Source organism: Cylas formicarius, unplaced genomic scaffold (genome assembly GCF_029955315.1).
Source record: "Cylas formicarius isolate icCylForm1 unplaced genomic scaffold, icCylForm1.1 PGA_scaffold_8__14_contigs__length_24414737, whole genome shotgun sequence".
NCBI classification, from domain to species: domain Eukaryota; kingdom Metazoa; phylum Arthropoda; class Insecta; order Coleoptera; family Brentidae; genus Cylas; species Cylas formicarius.
The window spans coordinates 21,511,935-21,537,377 of NW_026844361.1; the positions used below are offsets into that span (position 1 = coordinate 21,511,935).

Genomic DNA, 25,443 nt, shown 5'->3' on the forward strand with positions numbered 1-25,443 from the left:
AAGCTATATAACAAGATGTTTGATTTAAGAGCATCAGTTGATTAATTATTTTCGGCTAAATCGCAACCAACCAAAATATACATCACAAAATTGATCCCTCGCCCTGATTTATGACGTAATCCATCAGATGTATATATATTCGGCCGATGTAATATATTGGGCGGCGACCAAATTTGCAATTTAATGGAGGAAACAATCAAACATAACATACAAATTTTTACGTGTTCGTTTAATTTAATCTTTTAATTGAAATTCGTATTTAGCAAAAACGTGACTGGAAACCTCAAACTCGGAAGCGAGGAAAGTACCTTGGAGGGAAAAAACTTAAAAGATGAACAAAATTAATTATGGAAAACTGCGGAAGTAGTTTTGTTTATGAACTCGGAAAGAATTCAGTTTAAACCTTAAAAGCGGCGAGGTGGGAGGTCGAGGGGGTGGCAGCGGAAAGAAATATTAATTTTTTCAATTATCAAACTCGGGCTCCGGCATTTTTCGTTGCGAATAATAATATTAAAACTGACGTTGCAATTTCCAGTCCGTTCGTTTTTTTAAATGGGTTAATATTTTTAAAAGGTTTTCGCTATAGATTGGTCTTATATCCGACGAGTTCTGTTCTCATATATAAATAACAAACATTCGACTGACCTGGTCTTCGTTCCAGCGACAAATAAAATCGGGAACCAATGAACAGAGCCCTTTCGAGAAATAACTCGAACATTCCACACTTCTCCCGAGAGGGCGCTGCGACCAATAAAAGCGAAATACGGTTAGACCGAAATCATAGTAGGGCAAATCATAAATGGTCGACGGATATAAATAATAGATGTTTTATGAATTATTAGTAAGTGTGTGGATAGCGCATGTGTTAGTATTGGAAATACTAACGTGTACGCTGTTCGCTTTGAAGCAAATTACCACCCTGATAATCTTCACGTTCAGGAAATAACAAGAATAATGTTAAGAATGTGTTGAAGAATGTTGTAAAATTACGAAATATATAATTTCTATCTCTCTATTATTCTGAGGAATTCTGAGATAAAAGAGTGTTCAGGTCACGAACATGCTTTATGTGAAAGTTACAGTGAAGCCCTGGATCTAGATGGACACCCACAAACTTGACAGATGTCTCTGAGCTGTACATGAATTTATTGTGTCGTTAGCAACGTGGAGTGAAGGTCAGCAAGGGGTAGGTCATTTATGTGTATCAGAAAAAGTACAAGCCCCAGGACTGAACCTCGCGGAATGAGTGTATTCACATGATTTTAATTGATTGAGTCCGTTCTCCATATTCCAAATGGTTTTAAGAAGAAAATTTATCACTATATTTTTTTAAACAAATAATAAAATTTCGAAAAGTTGCTATAGGCTTACGATCTTGAGAAATTCAATTTTCAAGACATTATATATAAAATTATATAAAATGGTAATAGATTCCACTCATAACTCTTTGATCGTTTCTAACGTGAACAAAAAACAACACAGAACAGAAAAAAATATCGCAAAGGAAGATGTTAGTAACTTAATGACTTTTCCGGTGTTACAAATGGCGTGGACAGACAACTTTGAAACATTTTACAGAGAAAAATGACGCGGCACATTCCCTCACCTAATACGCAAGCACGAACGCTATCGCGTTGAAACGGTTTTTTCTGTCGGCCATGAAAATCGATTTAATTTTATCGTCGGGGCAGGTGCTCGTCAGAAAATTTATCAGCACGATGTCAATACGTCTACGCTCTTCCCCCCTGTAAGTGAAAATCCCAAATGCGGGACGGCGGTAGCTTATATTTCAATGAGTATGGAAATCGAGGTTAGGTCCCCCGGGGGTAGGATATATGCTCCGGAAACAGGTAAAATTGAGAAAAATGAAGCCTGCGAACATAATGGGGCAGGACGTGGGGTTAACGATATGTTTAAAACCGTTCGCCCGTCGACGCGAATTTTTTGAAACCCGCACGGTATAACTAATGAGGGCGTATTGTTATAAGGGTTCCTTTGTTTCTATGGGAAAAAATAAAATTAAGATTACAGTTTTTTTAAATAGCATCCTCCGTATAAACACACACACATTTTAGATATTTTTTTTTATTTTTATCACGATTCCGATGATTTACATTGTACGAGAAAAAATTAAATTATTCCTATCAACTATGTTTAAGATACTCTGTGGTAAAATCCAGCTTTGGGATGTCAGTGAAAACTTCCCTGCATGTTGTTGTGAGAGTTACTTGTCATTTATCCACTGTAAAAGGAGAAGAGGAAACGTTAAAAAGAACCTAACCTAACATGAGAGAGAGTGTTAATTTAAAATCAGTGTATTCATTATTAATAAAGTTATTTTAGTTTAATACATCGGTGTGTTTATAAATTCACAATACATGTAAGTTGTTTAGTTAGCAACCAATTAATGGTTATAAATTATTGCGTTTAATTTCTTGGTCTCTTTTTAATCTTGAAATATGTAAGAATGAAGATTACCGCTTCATAATTTTTCAAAGAAACTTCTACTGTTGTACTGCTATTTACACTTTACAAAGATTAACACTTTTTCAAAAATCTCTCAACTTCTTTGATCCTTCAAAAGCAAAATTTCGTTTGAGAAACCAAGGGTTTACAGCATTCCATGCATATGAGGCAAGAACGCATTGGAGAGACCGGACGAAAATTATCAACTGGGCTCAAAGAACATTAAAGAGCCCTAAGACTAAGACAAACTCATCAGCAGTGGCCGAACACAATCACGAAAACTAAAATTATTACATATACAAATTTTTAAAAAGTTAAATAACTTTGAAATATCCAATTGATTGTTAAGCAAGAGAAATAGACAGATGGAGATAATAACGTTCAAAATTTGTTATAAGAAAAATGGTTTGAGAATGACTTCCGCTTATTAAAGTTGAAAATCAAATTAAAACTTATTCCCTGGTCCAACATTGACCTTTAAAGACGACCTTTAAATTTAAGCCGCAGATCCCTTTGAAGCCGTTCTTTCACCCCTTTGTACCGAAATTCCTTGAGTCTCACCAATTATATAAAGACTCGTGATTAATTACAGTGAAGAAAACCGCTCGTCGACTTAAACCCTTCTAAAAGTGGTTCTTTTATGTCCGACCAGGGACGGATTTGTTTTAAAAATTTGTGAGGTGTGTCCCTTAGTGACTTACTTTTTATGGCACGTTAATGAACTACAAAAAAGTAGATAGGCTATTTGCTTAATTTAATTAGTTTTAGTTAGCTCGGTTCTATTATTTCATGATTTGGTACCTTTAAGGTGGCACAAAATGAAATATGACCAGTTCAATTTCAAATGTGCCAGATTTTCGAAAATGTTCCCTTTTTTTCCCAGAATTTTAGGTTAGACTTTGCGTGTGTTAATCGAACTTGGGAATTCAGGCTCGGTACGGGTCTGGCCGGCGGGTGCGCGCGGGAAACTAAAATTACTATCAATCGGTTTTTGTTTGTTAGGGATATCCGTTTCGAGGCGAATTATTTCTATACCCGAAATAGTTTTCAATCAGACATTGTTACCCGGCGTTTTCAGTAGGGTCCTACAGTTGCGAACTGACGTGTAGAAAACTGCTTGCCTACAGTTTTTTTTTATTTCGTACAATTCGCAACTTTATATTCCGTAATTAATGATTAATATAAAATTAATAACTTTCATGTATTAATTAATTAATATAACGAGTATCTATTCACAATTTCGCTTTTACTGTCGTAGTTCTTCCCAAGTCCATCCATTTACTTAAATAAGTGTTCAAAAAACTTTTTCCAATATTGTTCAAAACTAGAAGTTTTTAATAAAAAAATAATTTTATTCATTTATATTCATTTAGGTTAATTGTTTTTTGGAATTTGTTAGCATCACCAGTCAACACTCGCGCTCCTGGCTGTTTGTATAAAGGTGTGTCCAGACTACTTGTACTCGTGCTCGCGGTACTCGCAATGACGTAAAGACTTGTCAAGCTTTAGGTTGTACTCGCCTGGTTTGTGTCTAGACGGACTTCAGTTGCTCGCGGGACTGTGACTTGAGAGGATCCGTATTATAGTAACAAAGTTATAGTCGCCAGTGCGAGTTACCTATTGATACATTTATCGAAAAAACGGAAGCCCAAGAAAAGTCCTCGAATCGCGGAGTCTACAGTGGAACAAATCTTTTGAGGGACCTAAGGGTCGATAACCTACATTTCAAGACGTTTTTGCCGTATGTCTCCATCACTTTTCGATACCATACTGAATTTGGTGGAACCAAAAATTGCAAAGAAAGACACCACATTTCGATAGTCAATCCCCATTTCAAATATTTACGAATTTTAAACTTAGATTAGTCCACTCCATCGTCGAAGATCACGAGTAATCAACTAAAGTAAACCACTCTCCGTCCAGATGGCTTGCTCAACTTGTCGCGAGTCCCTTTGATGTACCGACACCAGGCGGATCCTCTCGAGTTCATGGCTTGCGGTGCTCGCGTGGCTTGTCTTGTGACTTGCCATCACGTCTCCACTACTCGGGAGTCCCGCAAGTACCGCGAGCACGAGCACTAGTACAAGTAGTCTGGCCGCACCTTAATGGGGAGGGCGAGTCTGGGCCGTAGTTCGGCAAGCGACCAGCGACGATCGGTGAGAGGGTGCCACCGCCACGCACAACGCTCGCCGAAGCCTGTCAGCCGCCGGGCATTCACTTGTCCCGCGTGTGCTTGGCATAAGCAGTTGTTTTGTATTTTGTTCTCGATTTACGTCAAATGACCCCTTTTTACTGTTTAATTCAGTGGCTCTCAACCTTTTTGGGATCACGGAACACTTTTAAGTGGTCTCGATTTTGGCGGAACACCATTATCATAAAATTTGTAAATCTGATGTAAATCACACAAAATAATTGGAAGATTAATATTTAATTGAAATAAAGATATATATTACATGGTAACTTATTTTAATGAGAAATTTGCGCTTGACGACCTTTACAAATTTCCTCAAGGTTGGGTCTTATGTAAGAGAGCGCTACTCTCATTTCTTCTTCTAAATTGTCTAAAAAGTCTTTCTCTTTTTTTGCTTTTAATATTTGTTAGAGTTGAAAATCCAAGTTCGCACAGATAGGACGTCGAAAAGAGCAACAAGATATTCAACGCTCGTTTTGCAATAAATGGATGTTCATTCTCGATGGAAATCCAAAACCTTTCCACTCCTTCTTCTTTGAATTTTAGTTGTAACGTTCGATCCGTTGATATATTAATAAACTCATCTGCTTCCTGAATAGAAAAATCTTGGTTCATTATATCAAATTCATCAAATGGATTTCGCGCCCAATCAAAGTCTTCAATATTAAGAGATGGAAAGTAATGAGTTATTTTGTCTTGCAATATTGAAAAATGCTGTGCCACATTTGAAATCATTTCGTTAATGTTAACAATATTTTCCGTTGCTAATAACGGAAACATATCAAATTTGCGATTTTGAGCAATACGATTTTTCCAAAGCAAAAGCTTTTTCTGGAAAGCTAGCAATTTGTCTGTGGATGTCAGAATATTTTCATTTTTTCCTTGAAGAGATGTATTGACTGAATTTAAGTAGCTGAAGATATCGGCTAAATATGCTAGCTTAGTACACCATGCATCATTTTCCAAATATTTTACGTATACATCATTACTATCTTGTCTAAAAAAAACTAGCAATTCCTGTTTCAACTCATGAACTCGGGTTAGCACTTTTCCTCTCGAGAGCCACCTCACTTCAGAGTGCAAAAGCAAACATTCATATTTGGATTCCATGGTGTTACAAAGTTGTTTGAACATACGGGTTTTTAATGGTCTCGATTTAATATAATTCACCATATGTACGACTTGTTCCAAAACAGACTTTAAGTTTGCTGGTAGACTCTATTGCTTTAACTCGACTACAAAATCCCTTAATACTGCCACGCATGGCTGGAGCTCCATCAGTACAGATTCCTGCGCAATTTTCCCAGGATAATTTCCATTCTTCCAAATAAGATGATACTGAATTAAATATGTCTTCTCCAGTTGCGTGACCAATAAGTTCCTTGCAGAATAAAAACTGATTTATTATTTCAGTGTCGTCAACAAAGCGAATAAATCCGATTAATTGGGCTTTGCCACTTATGTCAGTGGATTCGTCAATTTGCAGCGCAACCTGACATATCTATAATTCTTCTTTTTATCGTATCGTCCGAAACGGGAATTTTTAGGACGTCTCGCTGCGCTTCATTGCCAAACATAATCTTAACAATTTCTAAACATGCGGGCAAAATTAGCGATTCTGCGATATCATGCGGCTTTTGCTTCAATGCAATTAGTTCTGCCACTTTATAAGAAGCGATTTGCGCTTTATCCGAAATTGTAACGCTCTTTCGAAAGCATGTTGCTTGCACCTCTTGATTTTTCAGCAATCTTTCGAAATAATCTTTACCTTTCGAAGTTAGACAAGAATGTTTTGTTGAAAGGTGTCGCTGTAACTTAGCTGGGACCATTGCACTGTTAGCCAATTTTTCACCACATACAATACATCTCGGAATAGGAACATCTTGACTACCGCTCCATGTAAAACCAAACTTCAGATATTCTTCCGAATAATGCCGAACTGATTCGGATATCTTTTTACGTTTATTTTCGGCATTTTTGTTGCCTTACATATCTCTAAATTTCAAATAATTAACAAAACTATGTAGTATTTATTTTATAGTAATAAAAAAATTTACTGTTTCTTATTATATTATATTCAAAATTTTCGCGAAACACCTGGGACAGCTTCGCGGAACACCAGTGTTCCGCGGAACGGCGGTTGAGAACCACTGGTTTAATTTTTGTGCAATCATTAAGTTTAACGCCCTAGAGATTTATTATCCATCGGAAATATTGAATAAATAATTGACTTATTCCATAACTAATTAAATATAGAATCATTGTTTAATTGAAGAGTGAAGGGAAAAAACAAGATTGCTTTCGAAAAATCGTCACTGGGCGGGGCAAGTTCGTAACGAGTAGAGCGAATCACCTTTTTATTTTAAAAAGAAGGAGCTTCGCGGATTCTTGTCCTACAGGGACGCATTGTTTTTCTATAGTGCTCCTGCAGACCACTACGGAACTTTCGGAAAATCGATGCAATTTAATTGTGCATGCGCCCTGTATAAAATGTCGTCGACCTTCAAAGTTACAGCAAACATAGGTAAATATTAAAATTTGCACAAATAATAGCGTTATCGAATGATATTTTTTCAAATATCTCGCGCCCCGTATACTTGACGAAACCTGAGACTCTCTCACGACACGCTTTACGATACTGTTCAAATAAAATTATCCCATCTTTAACGGTTTTTCATTTATCGCCAATAATTTACCCACAAAAACGGAAATTTTTAGGATATTTTAGTTCGTTTGCCCATATATGACACAATCATTGTGGATTTACTTTACCATTAAGCAAATCTATTTTTTCCTTATTTTTGTTAACAGTGATATTTTGTAGCTTTGCCGTAAGTTTGTGCAACCGGAGTTCCACAATGTGACGTGGCGATATTCCTTGCTTTTTTCGTTTTTTTCGTGTAGTTAAGATTCTTTTTATTTTTTTTATCTGTTCTCTAAAAATTTGAATAAAATATGTTCATATATATTTATTTACAAATATAAATTTATGTCATTTCCTTAATACCTTGGTTTAAAGATGCTAAATTCTCAAAGACAGTCAATGTGACATTCCTTGTTTTTTCCCTCAACCCTTCAATTGATGTAGTTAAATTAATTAATCAGCAAAAAATTAAAATATTCATCATAATAATTATTAATTTATCCACCACACAATTTTGATTCATTTCAGGTATAAATTATTGAACAGAACATTGCGTTTTTTTTCTTGGCCAATTTAGTCAAGGCATGGGGATGAGTCGGGAAATGAAAACTCCTTTTGTTTCAGCTTTCTAATTCTAGCGAGCCGTATTCGTCTGAAATAAATTTCTTTTCACTTTTTTTCTACTCCCTTGTCTGGGATACCACATCCTGGACTGATTAAGCGTGCGCAAAGTGTCACTTTAAGGCACCATTTTAAGTAATTAATTATTCCATAATTATTTAATAGAATAATGTTCAATTATTCATACGTTGTAGAAAATAATTACATTCATCGACTATATCCATTAATTACAATAATTAGAGGGTTTTATTTGGTAAGCTAATTAATAGGACATAGCAACTGGTTAATTATTTAAACTAATGGAAGAAAACTGGAGAGCTTTCGTGGAATTACAGTCACTTTCCGATGGAATAAACTAAACATAATTAATTAATAATATGCACAGTTTTCAAAAATCAATTTTAAATTTAAAGAAATATTACCTACGGAGCTTCGAAAGGAATAAAATTGCCAACGCTTCGGTGGGAAGACGCTCACGGATGGTTGCTCAATTTGGTTCTCAGTAATTGAGCGGGGCACGTAGTCGAATCAAGCTGGTTTGAAAATTCCACGGAATGTTCGGTTCGGCTTACGGCAGCCGAAGAACGCATCTCACTCGCAATCTCTACCTTCGCTTGTTTACCGAACGTTCCAGTCCAAATTAAACGAAATTCAAGGAGCGACGAGGAGGTACAAATCGAAATTCCGCAACATAACATCGTGATAACCAACACTGCTAATCTCGACTATAACATTGAGATTGTTATTCAGCATTTTTACCTATTTTCATCAGCAGGTTCCGTAGCTCAACGTTCAAGTCGATGCCCAATGCCAGACGAGTCTTGGCTTCGTTACTTATAGTACGACCAAAAATATAGTGCATTTATTGCTTTGACGTTTAAAATATTTTACAGTACCTTGACCAATCCCAACAGAAGTTTATTCTGCATTAAGTAAGTAAGGTCTTGCCTGAGATGGACCGTAACGAATATTTGTAGAAATTCGAAATTTTTATTTGAAACGTAAATGGACCGTTTTAAACCTTTGCTGCCGTTATTTTCGAATAAGTAGAAGTGTTTATTTTAAAATCAGGTGATATGTATCGTTGTGAAGGGGACCGCTTTGTGGGAAGCCATGTCAGAACTCTCCATCCCAGCAAAACTCATAGCACTGATAAAGATGTGCGTTAGCGGCTCAAAAAGTGCAGTACGTATAGGAACATTGTGAGACTACTTCCACATAAACAACGGCCTACGACAGGGAGATGCACTATCCCCCTTGCTGTTCAATGTCGCCCTAGAAAAAGACATTAGGGATGCAGAAGTGAACCTAGAAATTTGTTCACCAAATGGACCACACTTGCTTCTGGCACACGCTGATGATATCGATATCATGGAAAGATCAGTCTGTGGAGTGAAACAAATGTTTGTAAAAATAGGAAAGAATGCCAGCAAAATGGGCCTCATTTTCATAGTGTAGGCAGATAAATTCCTAGGACGGTCCTGGAATGTTTACGGCAGGGGCTGCGGTTTTGGAGTCATAAATAGTAGGCAAAGTTAATGACGAGGTCGGTTGTAAAAGCACTATAATTCTGGTCGAAGTATACCACCCGACAAAATAAAGTTCATCTCGTACAAACTGTTCTGTGACAGGTTACCAACTGACTTCAACTTCAACTAAAGTGTTCCAACGAATACTTAATTAAGCCACATTCATTGTTTGGTATCGATTTAATTCCATTTTTTTTCCAGGTTTGAGTCAATTTATGGGTTTTGCCTCTTGTTATCCATTCACCGACACCTTCATTGTTGTGCCAAAAGCGTAGCATACTCGTAAAAAGGAATGAATTTTATTTATATAGTATTGGATTCTTCTAAAAAAAAATGGTAATATTCTTCGTACTATATTCTCGTTATCATCAACGCTGTCGAGAGTAGTGAAGATCCTCTCTTTTTCAATTTTTTATTTATAGGTTTTAATGCTTTTCGCCAGTTCTTGCATGCAACTTCCTCAATTTATTTATCAAACAGCAGCTTAACTTTTCTTAGCAGTTAAGCAGCAGCTTAAGTTTTCTATATCTAACAGTTATTTCTTGACCTATTCAAGTTTTGGTGGTGAACCAGTAGATAACTTCTTTTTTCCTCCAAAATAAAGCCGGAGTGTCCGCTATGCGCCGCGAACGAGATATTGTGTTATCCATAACCAATACTGAATTATATAGAAGATATTTTATGATTTCACCAAAATACTTTTGAAAAACAGACGAAATGTCTGAAAGATTAGCAAACCTTCCTTTAAAAATCCTCTTCGACTCCAATATGGATGATTATTACTCTCTTCCCTTTCCCTACAGGCACCTTAATACACATTGATAGAGCTTCCATGGAAGCCTGGCGAGCAGTAGTTATATTTGGGTCTTTCCACATTTTTCCTTCACCTTGATTAACAAATATTTTCTTAGTCTCGGGTTTACAATAGGGATGAAAAATAATTTTATGGCATGAAGTTTACCTATCGAAAATGAGGGAAGTTGACGGGATTTCCCGTTTCATTACTCTAGACTTTCCTGAAATAGAATATAACTTCTGAGCAGCGCGCAAATCGGATGATACGAAACTAACGGAATTTACATTTAGGAACGCTCTAGAACTTGAATGGACGAAAGCGATCGAGTACCGTCTGAAGCGTCTAAAAAAGAACGGGATTAATAATATCAACGTTTCTGTTACTCTGCGTACCCAAAATTAGATTTGCTTTACTCGTTTTATCTACGCTACGAAAGCATGGCGTCTTTGTAGTCGACTTTTCGCTGGAGATGCTTTTACTTTGAACGCTTTCCTTTAACTCGATTTTTTTGGGGCGTAAGAATCCCGCTTTCGAACAAATGGAATTTCATGTAAATCACAAGGCGCGACTTTGCCGTTGCCAGCGGTTTATTTTCAAACGACAATAGAAGGTTCGGTTTGCTATTTATCAATTACACTGTATCCAAAGGAAATTCCAAGACGGTATGTTTAGGGCGGCTTGAAAGGGAAGAAAATGAAAATAAATAAGAACCAAAAGTTCAGATTTTCACGGAATAATATATTAATAATATATGAACTTTTAGTTCTTATTCTTATTTATTTTGATAAATGGATTTTCATCAAGTAAAAGCCACCTCAGTTCAATTTTTGGGAAGAAAATGGTTCGGTCGACATGTACGAAATAAATACGCGAAGATCATGTGACTGTCACGCGTCTATCACGGTCCAAGCGCGTGCCAGACCATATTTGTATGCAAAGGATGCCGCCCAGAATGCCAGTCCGTGGGGAACTGATCACCAGATAGTGCAGTCCCAAGGTGAATTTACGATTCTACATTTTCTGGTCCGAACGAGTCAGTGCTTTCAATGCAACAAGATTATTACCTAAAGTTTCGGAATTTAAATTCAGGTAAAATTGTGGTCCGTAATAGAAAATAATTTTATACCTACCTGTGTTTCATATTCTGTTTTTTGGTATACTACTTAGTTTAAATTTATGACTAATCATTCTTATTTCGTGAGTAATACCGCGTATGTTGAATCGTGTGCGAATTATGCAAAATATGTGCGAGCCTAGTGTATCTCAGGAGATGCTCCCGTCCAAATGTAGAAAACACTATTCTATTGAGACTAAGGAAGTTATAAACAATGTTTATTTGACTCTCATTGAACGTGGTGCCAATCTTTAGAAGAAACGGCCACATCGACGAAAATTCCAACATCAATTGTATGGAAACTTGTGAATAATCCCCAAAAAAAAAAAAAAGCGATGCTGACATTTTCTCGAGTGTAGATGAAAGTGATCAAGATATAATACGGCGTAAAATTTACCAGTTATACGAGGAACAAAGCATGCCTACATTAGATATCTTAATTAGGAGGCTTGAAAAAGATGAAACCGGTGTTAAATGTGGCAGAACTACCTTATGGAAGTGTATTCAACACATGGGTTTTGGATTTAAAAAAATTGACAAAAGGCAAGTTTTAATGGATTCTTTTAGAATTCGGAAATGGTGACTGGAATATTTAGATCTATCTTGCACGCTGGCTCTAAAGGCGGTTGGATTCTAAATGGACTTTCTCTGTCTGCGAAAAATATTAAAGATTCTTCTCTGGATTACCATGAAGACACCACCGCTGATTTATTTGAAACTTGGTTTAAAAACAAATAGCGTCATTGTAATGGTCAATGCAAGTTATCACAGTAGACTGTTGACTAAAATCCCTTCCTCATGTGACACAAAAGCAACAATCCAAAACTACATGTATAATAACGACATTTATTTTCACGAAGATTATACCAAAAAGCAATTAATTGAAGCTTGAACAAATAATAATTAGAACAGGCGATGATAATTTTAAGTAATTTAAGTAGGTAATAAAAAATAATTTGTAATTTTATTTTCGATTTAAACATATATACATACATAAATAAATAAATATTGTTTAGTATCTTTCATAACAAATCGCCGAATAATTAAATTCTACGCGAATCACGGACCTGTTCGGCCATATTTCATTCTTACAGCTTGTCCGGGTCTTTCCTTAATTCGTATCACTTTCTTATATCTATGAACAGACCTTACCCAATCAAGACACAGTCCACTAATGAGCGTGTATAAGAATTTTATACGGAACTCATTATTAGTCACTGACAAAAAAAACCCAGGGGTGGACAAATGATAGTCGGGACGGATTCTTTGCTGATAGAATGAAATGTTGCACAACTACCTGCACTTATAAAGTGATTTTTCACACCAGCCATTTTGAAAGGACCTGAGAACGCGAGTTTCTTAGAGGGAACAAGTGTTGATTAATTTTTGTTAAGAGCTGTACGGAATATTTTAACCACTATTGTAAGCAGTATCCGATCTCTACCTGAAGATGTCTATTGCTGTTGCTTTTTTTTATCCTATTATTTACCAACACTGAAAATGCTATGCCAAAGGCGTCACCAGAAGGATATCCATGATAAGAAAAGAGTTTGTGCAATATATACAAAAATGCATTATATGGAAATTAAATTATAAGGAAAAATATTCTGCGTCATCTGAGGAACTGCAATCCCATTTGACGTTATAATCAAAGTCGGTTCGGACAAATAGTCAAGATCCTACATTTTCTAATCTCCTTTGAAGTCATGCTGGGCTGCTTTTCGCCAGTTCCGGTGTCACTGAATGATCTGATGAAACAGTAGCTTTTATTTTGAATATGGTGTAATTCCTGCAATTCGCTCCCCCCCATATTCTATTCCGAGGATTCAATCAAAGTACTACTATAAGAAAGAATATAAAAAATCTCGGACACAGAGTGAATGAACACCGAGAAAGCAGTACTTCAGTCGTATAATGGTGAACTAAGAACGGTACGGACTACCGGAAGAAATCCTTCAAGGTAAAAATCAACAGCAAGAGAGTACCGGGCTGAAGGAAAATATCTTGGTTGGCAAATCTACGAACGTAGTTCGATAAGACATCAGCAGAACTCCTTCGAATTGCCACCAATAACATGAAAGTTATATCAACAATATCGGATTACGTGAATATATAATTCTCAAAGTAAAACGCCTGGTTCAAGGAAAATAAAACTTTCAGCATCTGAAAGTCACTGCAACTGCAAGCGTTAATTCGACTTGGTAAATCAATGAAATTTTAAGTATATTTAATTAATATACAAAATAACTAATTAATAAATTAATTAAATTATTTTTTAATGAGTTATTCAACTAAATTAAACTGTTTACTGTTTTTATCTAGTCTGGCTATATTAATCGTTTAATATACATACACTAATTATTGAAGATTTGGGTTATCACTGTTGCGAGTACTTGTCATTTATCCACTGTAAAAGGAGTAGAGGAAACGTCGTTGAATAGAACCTAACCTAATATGAGAGAGAGTGTTAATTTAAAATCAGTGTATTCATTATTAATAAAGTTATTTTAGTTTAATACATCCGTGTGTTCGTAAATTCACAAAAATCACGCCGGTAGTATGATTTAATTAAATTAATTAAATAATTTGTAAGAAAATGCGAACTCACGTTTAAAAATAAACAAATTTTAAATACGCTCGCGACGAATTCATTCCGTCGCCGAATAAAGTCAATTGCCAATTAAATGCAACCTCCCGCCCCAAACGACGGGGCCATTTTATTTAAACATCGCGTTTCGGTATGCGCAGCGCGCAGCTCCACTCTAATTTACGACTTATTCCTTTCCTGCAACGCCCGCGTGTCCCTCTTTAACTTAAAAGCTCTTAATTTCGTGCCGCCGAATAAACTATTCTAAGCTGCCGGTTTAAAAAGAGGAGACTGGGTTTACGCTAGGTGGCGGTATTTAAGTTTAATCATTAAGTTCGTTTTTAAATAAATTAAAAGCGCCGGCGGTATTGTTCGTTAAGTCTCCCGTAAACATTTTCGAGCGTTTTCCAATAACGGCGGCTCCCGTTTCGAACTTTCCCATTGGCGCGCTGCTCTTATACGCCGATAGTTGCGAGAAGTTCTTATTTCAATTATCGATCGTCGAACTAATGCAATTGTAATGCCGTTTTGAAGCGTTTTGTCGCATTTATTTTGTGCCCTTGCGACAGGCAAACGCCTAAGATCCGCGGCGCACTCCAGTTTTATTGAATTAAATTAATTAAAATTACCTCGATGTCTAGAATTCGATTTAATTTAATCGCGGGTCGGTCTTCCACGATTAAGCTATAAGATTTTTTGAAATAAACTTTTAAAACGTTTAAATAAAAAATATATTTTTGGCCGAAACCGAGCTTTACTTGACTATATAGTTTAATTCTGTTTTATATTTAATTAATTAAATAGAGTTAAATTAAATTGGATATATTTTTCATAATTTTAATTTAGAAGCACATTTAAGTTTAAAATAATTGAACCTTGTAAGGAATGCCAGAGATTTAATTTAATTTCGGTTGCGCGTTCTTCGATTAAACACTGGAGCTTTGTTAAAATGTTAAATTTTCATTCATTTCATTAAATTAATTAAATTAAATAAATTAAATTGGATATATTTTTCATAACTTTAATTTAGAAGCACATTTAAGTTTAAAATAATTGAACCTTGTAAGGAATGCCAGAGATTTAATTTAATTTCGGTTGCGCGTTCTTCGATTAAACACTGGAGCTGTATTAAAATGTTAAATTTTCATTCATTTCATTAAATTAATTAAATTAAATAAATTAAATTGGATATATTTTTCATAACTTTAATTTAGAAGCACATTTAAGTTTAAAATAATTGAACCTTGTAAGGAATGCCAGAGATTTAATTTAATTTCGGTTGCGCGTTCTTCGATTAAACACTGGAGCTTTGTTAAAATGTTAAATTTTCATTCATTTCATTAAATTAATTAAATTAAATAAATTAAATTGGATACATTTTTCATAACTTTAATTTAGAAGCACATTTAAGTTTAAAATAATTGAACCTTGTAAGGAATGCCAGGGATTTAATTTAATTTCGGTTGCGCGTTCTTCGATTAAACACTGGAGCTTTGTTAAAATGTTAAATTTTCATTCATTTCATTAAATTAATTAAATTAAATAAATTAAATTGGATATATTTTTCATAACTTTAATTTAGAAGCACATTTAAGTTTAAAATAATTGAACCTTGTAAGGAATGCCAGGGATTTAATTTAATTTCGGTTGCGCGTTCTTCGATTAAACACTGGAGCTTTGTTAAAATGTTAAATTTTCATTCATTTCATTAAATTAATTAAATTAAATAAATTAAATTGGATATATTTTTCATAACTTTAATTTAGAAGCACATTTAAGTTTAAAATAATTGAACCTTGTAAGGAATGCCAGAGATTTAATTTAATTTCGGTTGCGCGTTCTTCGATTAAACACTGGAGCTGTATTAAAATGTTAAATTTTCATTCATTTCATTAAATTAATTAAATTAAATAAATTAAATTGGATATATTTTTCATAACTTTAATTTAGAAGCACATTTAAGTTTAAAATAATTGAACCTTGTAAGGAATGCCAGAGATTTAATTTAATTTCGGTTGCGCGTTCTTCGATTAAACACTGGAGCTTTGTTAAAATGTTAAATTTTCATTCATTTCATTAAATTAATTAAATTAAATAAATTAAATTGGATACATTTTTCATAACTTTAATTTAGAAGCACATTTAAGTTTAAAATAATTGAACCTTGTAAGGAATGCCAGGGATTTAATTTAATTTCGGTTGCGCGTTCTTCGATTAAACACTGGAGCTTTGTTAAAATGTTAAATTTTCATTCATTTCCTTAAATTAATTAAATTAAATAAATTAAATTGGATATATTTTTCATAACTTTAATTTAGAAGCACATTTAAGTTTAAAATAATTGAATCTTGTAAGGAATGCCAGAGATTTAATTTAATTTCGGTTGCGCCTTCTTCGATTAAACACTGGAGCTTTATTAAAATGTTAAATTTTCATTCATTTCATTAAATTAAATAAATTAAATTGGATATATTTTTCATAACTTTAATTTAGAAGCACATTTAAGTTTAAAATAATTGAACCTTGTAAGGAATGCCAGAGATTTAATTTAATTTCGGTTGCGCCTTCTTCGATTAAACACTGGAGCTTTGTTAAAATGTTAAATTTTCATTCATTTCATTAAATTAATTAAATTAAATAAATTAAATCGGATATATTTTTCATAACTTTAATTTAGAAGCACATTTAAGTTTAAAATAATTGAATCTTGTAAGGAATGCCAGAGATTTAATTTAATTTCGGTTGCGCGTTCTTCGATTAAACACTGGAGCTTTGTTAAAATGTTAAATTTTCATTCATTTCATTAAATTAAATAAATTAAATTGGATGTATTTTTCATAACTTTAATTTAGAAGCACATTTAAGTTTAAAATAATTGAATCTTGTAAGAAATGCCAGAGATTTAATTTAATTTCGGTTGCGCGTTCTTCGATTAAACACTGGAGCTTCGTTGAAATGTTAAATTTTCATTCATTTCCTTAAATTAATTAAATTAAATTAATTAAATTGGATATATTTTTCATAACTTTAATTTAGAAGCACATTTAAGTTTAAAATAATTGAACCTTGTAAGGAATGCCAGAGATTTAATTTAATTTCGGTTGCGCGTTCTTCGATTAAACACTGGAGCTTTGTTAAAATGTTAAATTTTCATTCATTTTATTAAATTAATTAAATTAAATAAATTAAATTGGATATATTTTTCATAACTTTAATTTAGAAGCACATTTAAGTTTAAAATAATTGAATCTTGTAAGGAATGCCAGAGATTTAATTTAATTTCGGTTGCGCGTTCTTCGATTAAACACTGGAGCTTTGTTAAAATGTTAAATTTTCATTCATATCATTAAATTAATTAAATTAAATAAATTAAATTGGATATATTTTTCATAACTTTAATTTAGAAGCACATTTAAGTTTAAAATAATTGAACCTTGTAAGGAATGCCAGAGATTTAATTTAATTTCGGTTGCGCGTTCTTCGATTAAACACTGGAGCTGTATTAAAATGTTAAATTTTCATTCATTTCATTAAATTAATTAAATTAAATAAATTAAATTGGATATATTTTTCATAACTTTAATTTAGAAGCACATTTAAGTTTAAAATAATTGAACCTTGTAAGGAATGCCAGAGATTTAATTTAATTTCGGTTGCGCGTTCTTCGATTAAACACTGGAGCTTTGTTAAAATGTTAAATTTTCATTCATTTCATTAAATTAATTAAATTAAATAAATTAAATTGGATACATTTTTCATAACTTTAATTTAGAAGCACATTTAAGTTTAAAATAATTGAACCTTGTAAGGAATGCCAGGGATTTAATTTAATTTCGGTTGCGCGTTCTTCGATTAAACACTGGAGCTTTGTTAAAATGTTAAATTTTCATTCATTTCATTAAATTAATTAAATTAAATAAATTAAATTGGATATATTTTTCATAACTTTAATTTAGAAGCACATTTAAGTTTAAAATAATTGAACCTTGTAAGGAATGCCAGAGATTTAATTTAATTTCGGTTGCGCGTTCTTCGATTAAACACTGGAGCTGTATTAAAATGTTAAATTTTCATTCATTTCATTAAATTAATTAAATTAAATAAATTAAATTGGATATATTTTTCATAACTTTAATTTAGAAGCACATTTAAGTTTAAAATAATTGAACCTTGTAAGGAATGCCAGAGATTTAATTTAATTTCGGTTGCGCGTTCTTCGATTAAACACTGGAGCTTTGTTAAAATGTTAAATTTTCATTCATTTCATTAAATTAATTAAATTAAATAAATTAAATTGGATACATTTTTCATAACTTTAATTTAGAAGCACATTTAAGTTTAAAATAATTGAACCTTGTAAGGAATGCCAGGGATTTAATTTAATTTCGGTTGCGCGTTCTTCGATTAAACACTGGAGCTTTGTTAAAATGTTAAATTTTCATTCATTTCCTTAAATTAATTAAATTAAATAAATTAAATTGGATATATTTTTCATAACTTTAATTTAGAAGCACATTTAAGTTTAAAATAATTGAATCTTGTAAGGAATGCCAGAGATTTAATTTAATTTCGGTTGCGCCTTCTTCGATTAAACACTGGAGCTTTATTAAAATGTTAAATTTTCATTCATTTCATTAAATTAAATAAATTAAATTGGATACATTTTTCATAACTTTAATTTAGAAGCACATTTAAGTTTAAAATAATTGAACCTTGTAAGGAATGCCAGGGATTTAATTTAATTTCGGTTGCGCGTTCTTCGATTAAACACTGGAGCTTTGTTAAAATGTTAAATTTTCATTCATTTCCTTAAATTAATTAAATTAAATAAATTAAATTGGATATATTTTTCATAACTTTAATTTAGAAGCACATTTAAGTTTAAAATAATTGAATCTTGTAAGGAATGCCAGAGATTTAATTTAATTTCGGTTGCGCCTTCTTCGATTAAACACTGGAGCTTTATTAAAATGTTAAATTTTCATTCATTTCATTAAATTAAATAAATTAAATTGGATATATTTTTCATAACTTTAATTTAGAAGCACATTTAAGTTTAAAATAATTGAATCTTGTAAGGAATGCCAGAGATTTAATTTAATTTCGGTTGCGCCTTCTTCGATTAAACACTGGAGCTTTATTAAAATGTTAAATTTTCATTCATTTCATTAAATTAAATAAATTAAATTGGATATATTTTTCATAACTTTAATTTAGAAGCACATTTAAGTTTAAAATAATTGAACCTTGTAAGGAATGCCAGAGATTTAATTTAATTTCGGTTGCGCGTTCTTCGATTAAACACTGGAGCTTTATTAAAATGTTAAATTTTCATTCATTTCCTTAAATTAATTAAATTAAATAAATTAAATTGGATATATTTTTCATAACTTTAATTTAGAAGCACATTTAAGTTTAAAATAATTGAATCTTGTAAGGAATGCCAGAGATTTAATTTAATTTCGGTTGCGCGTTCTTCGATTAAACACTGGAGCTTTGTTAAAATGTTAAATTTTCATTCATTTCATTAAATTAAATAAATTAAATTGGATGTATTTTTCATAACTTTAATTTAGAAGCACATTTAAGTTTAAAATAATTGAATCTTGTAAGAAATGCCAGAGATTTAATTTAATTTCGGTTGCGCGTTCTTCGATTAAACACTGGAGCTTCGTTGAAATGTTAAATTTTCATTCATTTCCTTAAATTAATTAAATTAAATTAATTAAATTGGATATATTTTTCATAACTTTAATTTAGAAGCACATTTAAGTTTAAAATAATTGAACCTTGTAAGGAATGCCAGAGATTTAATTTAATTTCGGTTGCGCGTTCTTCGATTAAACACTGGAGCTGTATTAAAATGTTAAATTTTCATTCATTTCATTAAATTAATTAAATTAAATAAATTAAATTGGATATATTTTTCATAACTTTAATTTAGAAGCACATTTAAGTTTAAAATAATTGAACCTTGTAAGGAATGCCAGAGATTTAATTTAATTTCGGTTGCGCGTTCTTCGATTAAACACTGGAGCTTTGTTAAAATGTTAAATTTTCATTCATTTCATTAAATTAATTAAATTAAATAAATTAAATTGGATACATTTTTCATAACTTTAATTTAGAAGCACATTTAAGTTTAAAATAATTGAACCTTGTAAGGAATGCCAGGGATTTAATTTAATTTCGGTTGCGCGTTCTTCGATTAAACACTGGAGCTGTATTAAAATGTTAAATTTTCATTCATTTCATTAAATTAATTAAATTAAATAAATTAAATTGGATATATTTTTCATAACTTTAATTTAGAAGCACATTTAAGTTTAAAATAATTGAACCTTGTAAGGAATGCCAGAGATTTAATTTAATTTCGGTTGCGCGTTCTTCGATTAAACACTGGAGCTTTGTTAAAATGTTAAATTTTCATTCATTTCATTAAATTAATTAAATTAAATAAATTAAATTGGATACATTTTTCATAACTTTAATTTAGAAGCACATTTAAGTTTAAAATAATTGAACCTTGTAAGGAATGCCAGGGATTTAATTTAATTTCGGTTGCGCGTTCTTCGATTAAACACTGGAGCTTTGTTAAAATGTTAAATTTTCATTCATTTCATTAAATTAATTAAATTAAATAAATTAAATTGGATATATTTTTCATAACTTTAATTTAGAAGCACATTTAAGTTTAAAATAATTGAACCTTGTAAGGAATGCCAGAGATTTAATTTAATTTCGGTTGCGCGTTCTTCGATTAAACACTGGAGCTGTATTAAAATGTTAAATTTTCATTCATTTCATTAAATTAATTAAATTAAATAAATTAAATTGGATATATTTTTCATAACTTTAATTTAGAAGCACATTTAAGTTTAAAATAATTGAACCTTGTAAGGAATGCCAGAGATTTAATTTAATTTCGGTTGCGCGTTCTTCGATTAAACACTGGAGCTTTGTTAAAATGTTAAATTTTCATTCATTTCATTAAATTAATTAAATTAAATAAATTAAATTGGATACATTTTTCATAACTTTAATTTAGAAGCACATTTAAGTTTAAAATAATTGAACCTTGTAAGGAATGCCAGGGATTTAATTTAATTTCGGTTGCGCGTTCTTCGATTAAACACTGGAGCTTTGTTAAAATGTTAAATTTTCATTCATTTCCTTAAATTAATTAAATTAAATAAATTAAATTGGATATATTTTTCATAACTTTAATTTAGAAGCACATTTAAGTTTAAAATAATTGAATCTTGTAAGGAATGCCAGAGATTTAATTTAATTTCGGTTGCGCCTTCTTCGATTAAACACTGGAGCTTTATTAAAATGTTAAATTTTCATTCATTTCATTAAATTAAATAAATTAAATTGGATACATTTTTCATAACTTTAATTTAGAAGCACATTTAAGTTTAAAATAATTGAACCTTGTAAGGAATGCCAGGGATTTAATTTAATTTCGGTTGCGCGTTCTTCGATTAAACACTGGAGCTTTGTTAAAATGTTAAATTTTCATTCATTTCCTTAAATTAATTAAATTAAATAAATTAAATTGGATATATTTTTCATAACTTTAATTTAGAAGCACATTTAAGTTTAAAATAATTGAATCTTGTAAGGAATGCCAGAGATTTAATTTAATTTCGGTTGCGCCTTCTTCGATTAAACACTGGAGCTTTATTAAAATGTTAAATTTTCATTCATTTCATTAAATTAAATAAATTAAATTGGATATATTTTTCATAACTTTAATTTAGAAGCACATTTAAGTTTAAAATAATTGAATCTTGTAAGGAATGCCAGAGATTTAATTTAATTTCGGTTGCGCCTTCTTCGATTAAACACTGGAGCTTTATTAAAATGTTAAATTTTCATTCATTTCATTAAATTAAATAAATTAAATTGGATATATTTTTCATAACTTTAATTTAGAAGCACATTTAAGTTTAAAATAATTGAATCTTGTAAGGAATGCCAGAGATTTAATTTAATTTCGGTTGCGCCTTCTTCGATTAAACACTGGAGCTTTATTAAAATGTTAAATTTTCATTCATTTCATTAAATTAAATAAATTAAATTGGATATATTTTTCATAACTTTAATTTAGAAGCACATTTAAGTTTAAAATAATTGAACCTTGTAAGGAATGCCAGAGATTTAATTTAATTTCGGTTGCGCGTTCTTCGATTAAACACTGGAGCTTTATTAAAATGTTAAATTTTCATTCATTTCCTTAAATTAATTAAATTAAATAAATTAAATTGGATATATTTTTCATAACTTTAATTTAGAAGCACATTTAAGTTTAAAATAATTGAATCTTGTAAGGAATGCCAGAGATTTAATTTAATTTCGGTTGCGCGTTCTTCGATTAAACACTGGAGCTTTGTTAAAATGTTAAATTTTCATTCATTTCATTAAATTAAATAAATTAAATTGGATGTATTTTTCATAACTTTAATTTAGAAGCACATTTAAGTTTAAAATAATTGAATCTTGTAAGAAATGCCAGAGATTTAATTTAATTTCGGTTGCGCGTTCTTCGATTAAACACTGGAGCTTCGTTGAAATGTTAAATTTTCATTCATTTCCTTAAATTAATTAAATTAAATTAATTAAATTGGATATATTTTTCATAACTTTAATTTAGAAGCACATTTAAGTTTAAAATAATTGAACCTTGTAAGGAATGCCAGAGATTTAATTTAATTTCGGTTGCGCGTTCTTCGATTAAACACTGGAGCTGTATTAAAATGTTAAATTTTCATTCATTTCATTAAATTAATTAAATTAAATAAATTAAATTGGATATATTTTTCATAACTTTAATTTAGAAGCACATTTAAGTTTAAAATAATTGAACCTTGTAAGGAATGCCAGAGATTTAATTTAATTTCGGTTGCGCGTTCTTCGATTAAACACTGGAGCTTTGTTAAAATGTTAAATTTTCATTCATTTCATTAAATTAATTAAATTAAATAAATTAAATTGGATACATTTTTCATAACTTTAATTTAGAAGCACATTTAAGTTTAAAATAATTGAACCTTGTAAGGAATGCCAGGGATTTAATTTAATTTCGGTTGCGCGTTCTTCGATTAAACACTGGAGCTGTATTAAAATGTTAAATTTTCATTCATTTCATTAAATTAATTAAATTAAATAAATTAAATTGGATATATTTTTCATAACTTTAATTTAGAAGCACATTTAAGTTTAAAATAATTGAACCTTGTAAGGAATGCCAGAGATTTAATTTAATTTCGGTTGCGCGTTCTTCGATTAAACACTGGAGCTTTGTTAAAATGTTAAATTTTCATTCATTTCATTAAATTAATTAAATTAAATAAATTAAATTGGATACATTTTTCATAACTTTAATTTAGAAGCACATTTAAGTTTAAAATAATTGAACCTTGTAAGGAATGCCAGGGATTTAATTTAATTTCGGTTGCGCGTTCTTCGATTAAACACTGGAGCTTTGTTAAAATGTTAAATTTTCATTCATTTCATTAAATTAATTAAATTAAATAAATTAAATTGGATATATTTTTCATAACTTTAATTTAGAAGCACATTTAAGTTTAAAATAATTGAACCTTGTAAGGAATGCCAGAGATTTAATTTAATTTCGGTTGCGCGTTCTTCGATTAAACACTGGAGCTGTATTAAAATGTTAAATTTTCATTCATTTCATTAAATTAATTAAATTAAATAAATTAAATTGGATATATTTTTCATAACTTTAATTTAGAAGCACATTTAAGTTTAAAATAATTGAACCTTGTAAGGAATGCCAGAGATTTAATTTAATTTCGGTTGCGCGTTCTTCGATTAAACACTGGAGCTTTGTTAAAATGTTAAATTTTCATTCATTTCATTAAATTAATTAAATTAAATAAATTAAATTGGATACATTTTTCATAACTTTAATTTAGAAGCACATTTAAGTTTAAAATAATTGAACCTTGTAAGGAATGCCAGGGATTTAATTTAATTTCGGTTGCGCGTTCTTCGATTAAACACTGGAGCTTTGTTAAAATGTTAAATTTTCATTCATTTCCTTAAATTAATTAAATTAAATAAATTAAATTGGATATATTTTTCATAACTTTAATTTAGAAGCACATTTAAGTTTAAAATAATTGAATCTTGTAAGGAATGCCAGAGATTTAATTTAATTTCGGTTGCGCCTTCTTCGATTAAACACTGGAGCTTTATTAAAATGTTAAATTTTCATTCATTTCATTAAATTAAATAAATTAAATTGGATACATTTTTCATAACTTTAATTTAGAAGCACATTTAAGTTTAAAATAATTGAACCTTGTAAGGAATGCCAGGGATTTAATTTAATTTCGGTTGCGCGTTCTTCGATTAAACACTGGAGCTTTGTTAAAATGTTAAATTTTCATTCATTTCCTTAAATTAATTAAATTAAATAAATTAAATTGGATATATTTTTCATAACTTTAATTTAGAAGCACATTTAAGTTTAAAATAATTGAATCTTGTAAGGAATGCCAGAGATTTAATTTAATTTCGGTTGCGCCTTCTTCGATTAAACACTGGAGCTTTATTAAAATGTTAAATTTTCATTCATTTCATTAAATTAAATAAATTAAATTGGATATATTTTTCATAACTTTAATTTAGAAGCACATTTAAGTTTAAAATAATTGAATCTTGTAAGGAATGCCAGAGATTTAATTTAATTTCGGTTGCGCCTTCTTCGATTAAACACTGGAGCTTTATTAAAATGTTAAATTTTCATTCATTTCATTAAATTAAATAAATTAAATTGGATATATTTTTCATAACTTTAATTTAGAAGCACATTTAAGTTTAAAATAATTGAATCTTGTAAGGAATGCCAGAGATTTAATTTAATTTCGGTTGCGCCTTCTTCGATTAAACACTGGAGCTTTATTAAAATGTTAAATTTTCATTCATTTCATTAAATTAAATAAATTAAATTGGATATATTTTTCATAACTTTAATTTAGAAGCACATTTAAGTTTAAAATAATTGAACCTTGTAAGGAATGCCAGAGATTTAATTTAATTTCGGTTGCGCGTTCTTCGATTAAACACTGGAGCTTTATTAAAATGTTAAATTTTCATTCATTTCCTTAAATTAATTAAATTAAATAAATTAAATTGGATATATTTTTCATAACTTTAATTTAGAAGCACATTTAAGTTTAAAATAATTGAATCTTGTAAGGAATGCCAGAGATTTAATTTAATTTCGGTTGCGCGTTCTTCGATTAAACACTGGAGCTTTGTTAAAATGTTAAATTTTCATTCATTTCATTAAATATTATTAATGAGCATAAAGCATAAAAGCATATATTAAAATTTTCCTCCACTCGACTGAATGGACCACGTGAGGCATTTATGATTTATTTAATTATGATATCTATAAATTTAGTGTAATTTAAATATGTTATATGTTTTTACGTCCATTTGTAGTACAATACAAA

At 30.7% G+C, this 25,443-nt stretch overlaps 1 protein-coding gene across 7 annotated transcripts in view; it reads left to right on the forward strand.

Annotated features, from left to right (window-relative positions):
- LOC132706636 (potassium channel subfamily K member 18-like) overlaps nt 1-25,443 on the forward strand; it is a 203,826-nt gene that overhangs the window by 116,517 nt on the left and 61,866 nt on the right. Inside the window, exon 1 of one of the 7 annotated variants that reach the window (XM_060678098.1) lies at nt 11,008-11,336. The exons of the other annotated variants lie outside the window; for them this stretch is intronic. The gene's annotated coding sequence lies outside the window, so the exon portion shown is untranslated. Of the gene's footprint in view, nt 1-11,007; nt 11,337-25,443 lie in introns of those variants that run through there. 7 annotated transcript variants of the gene reach the window in all.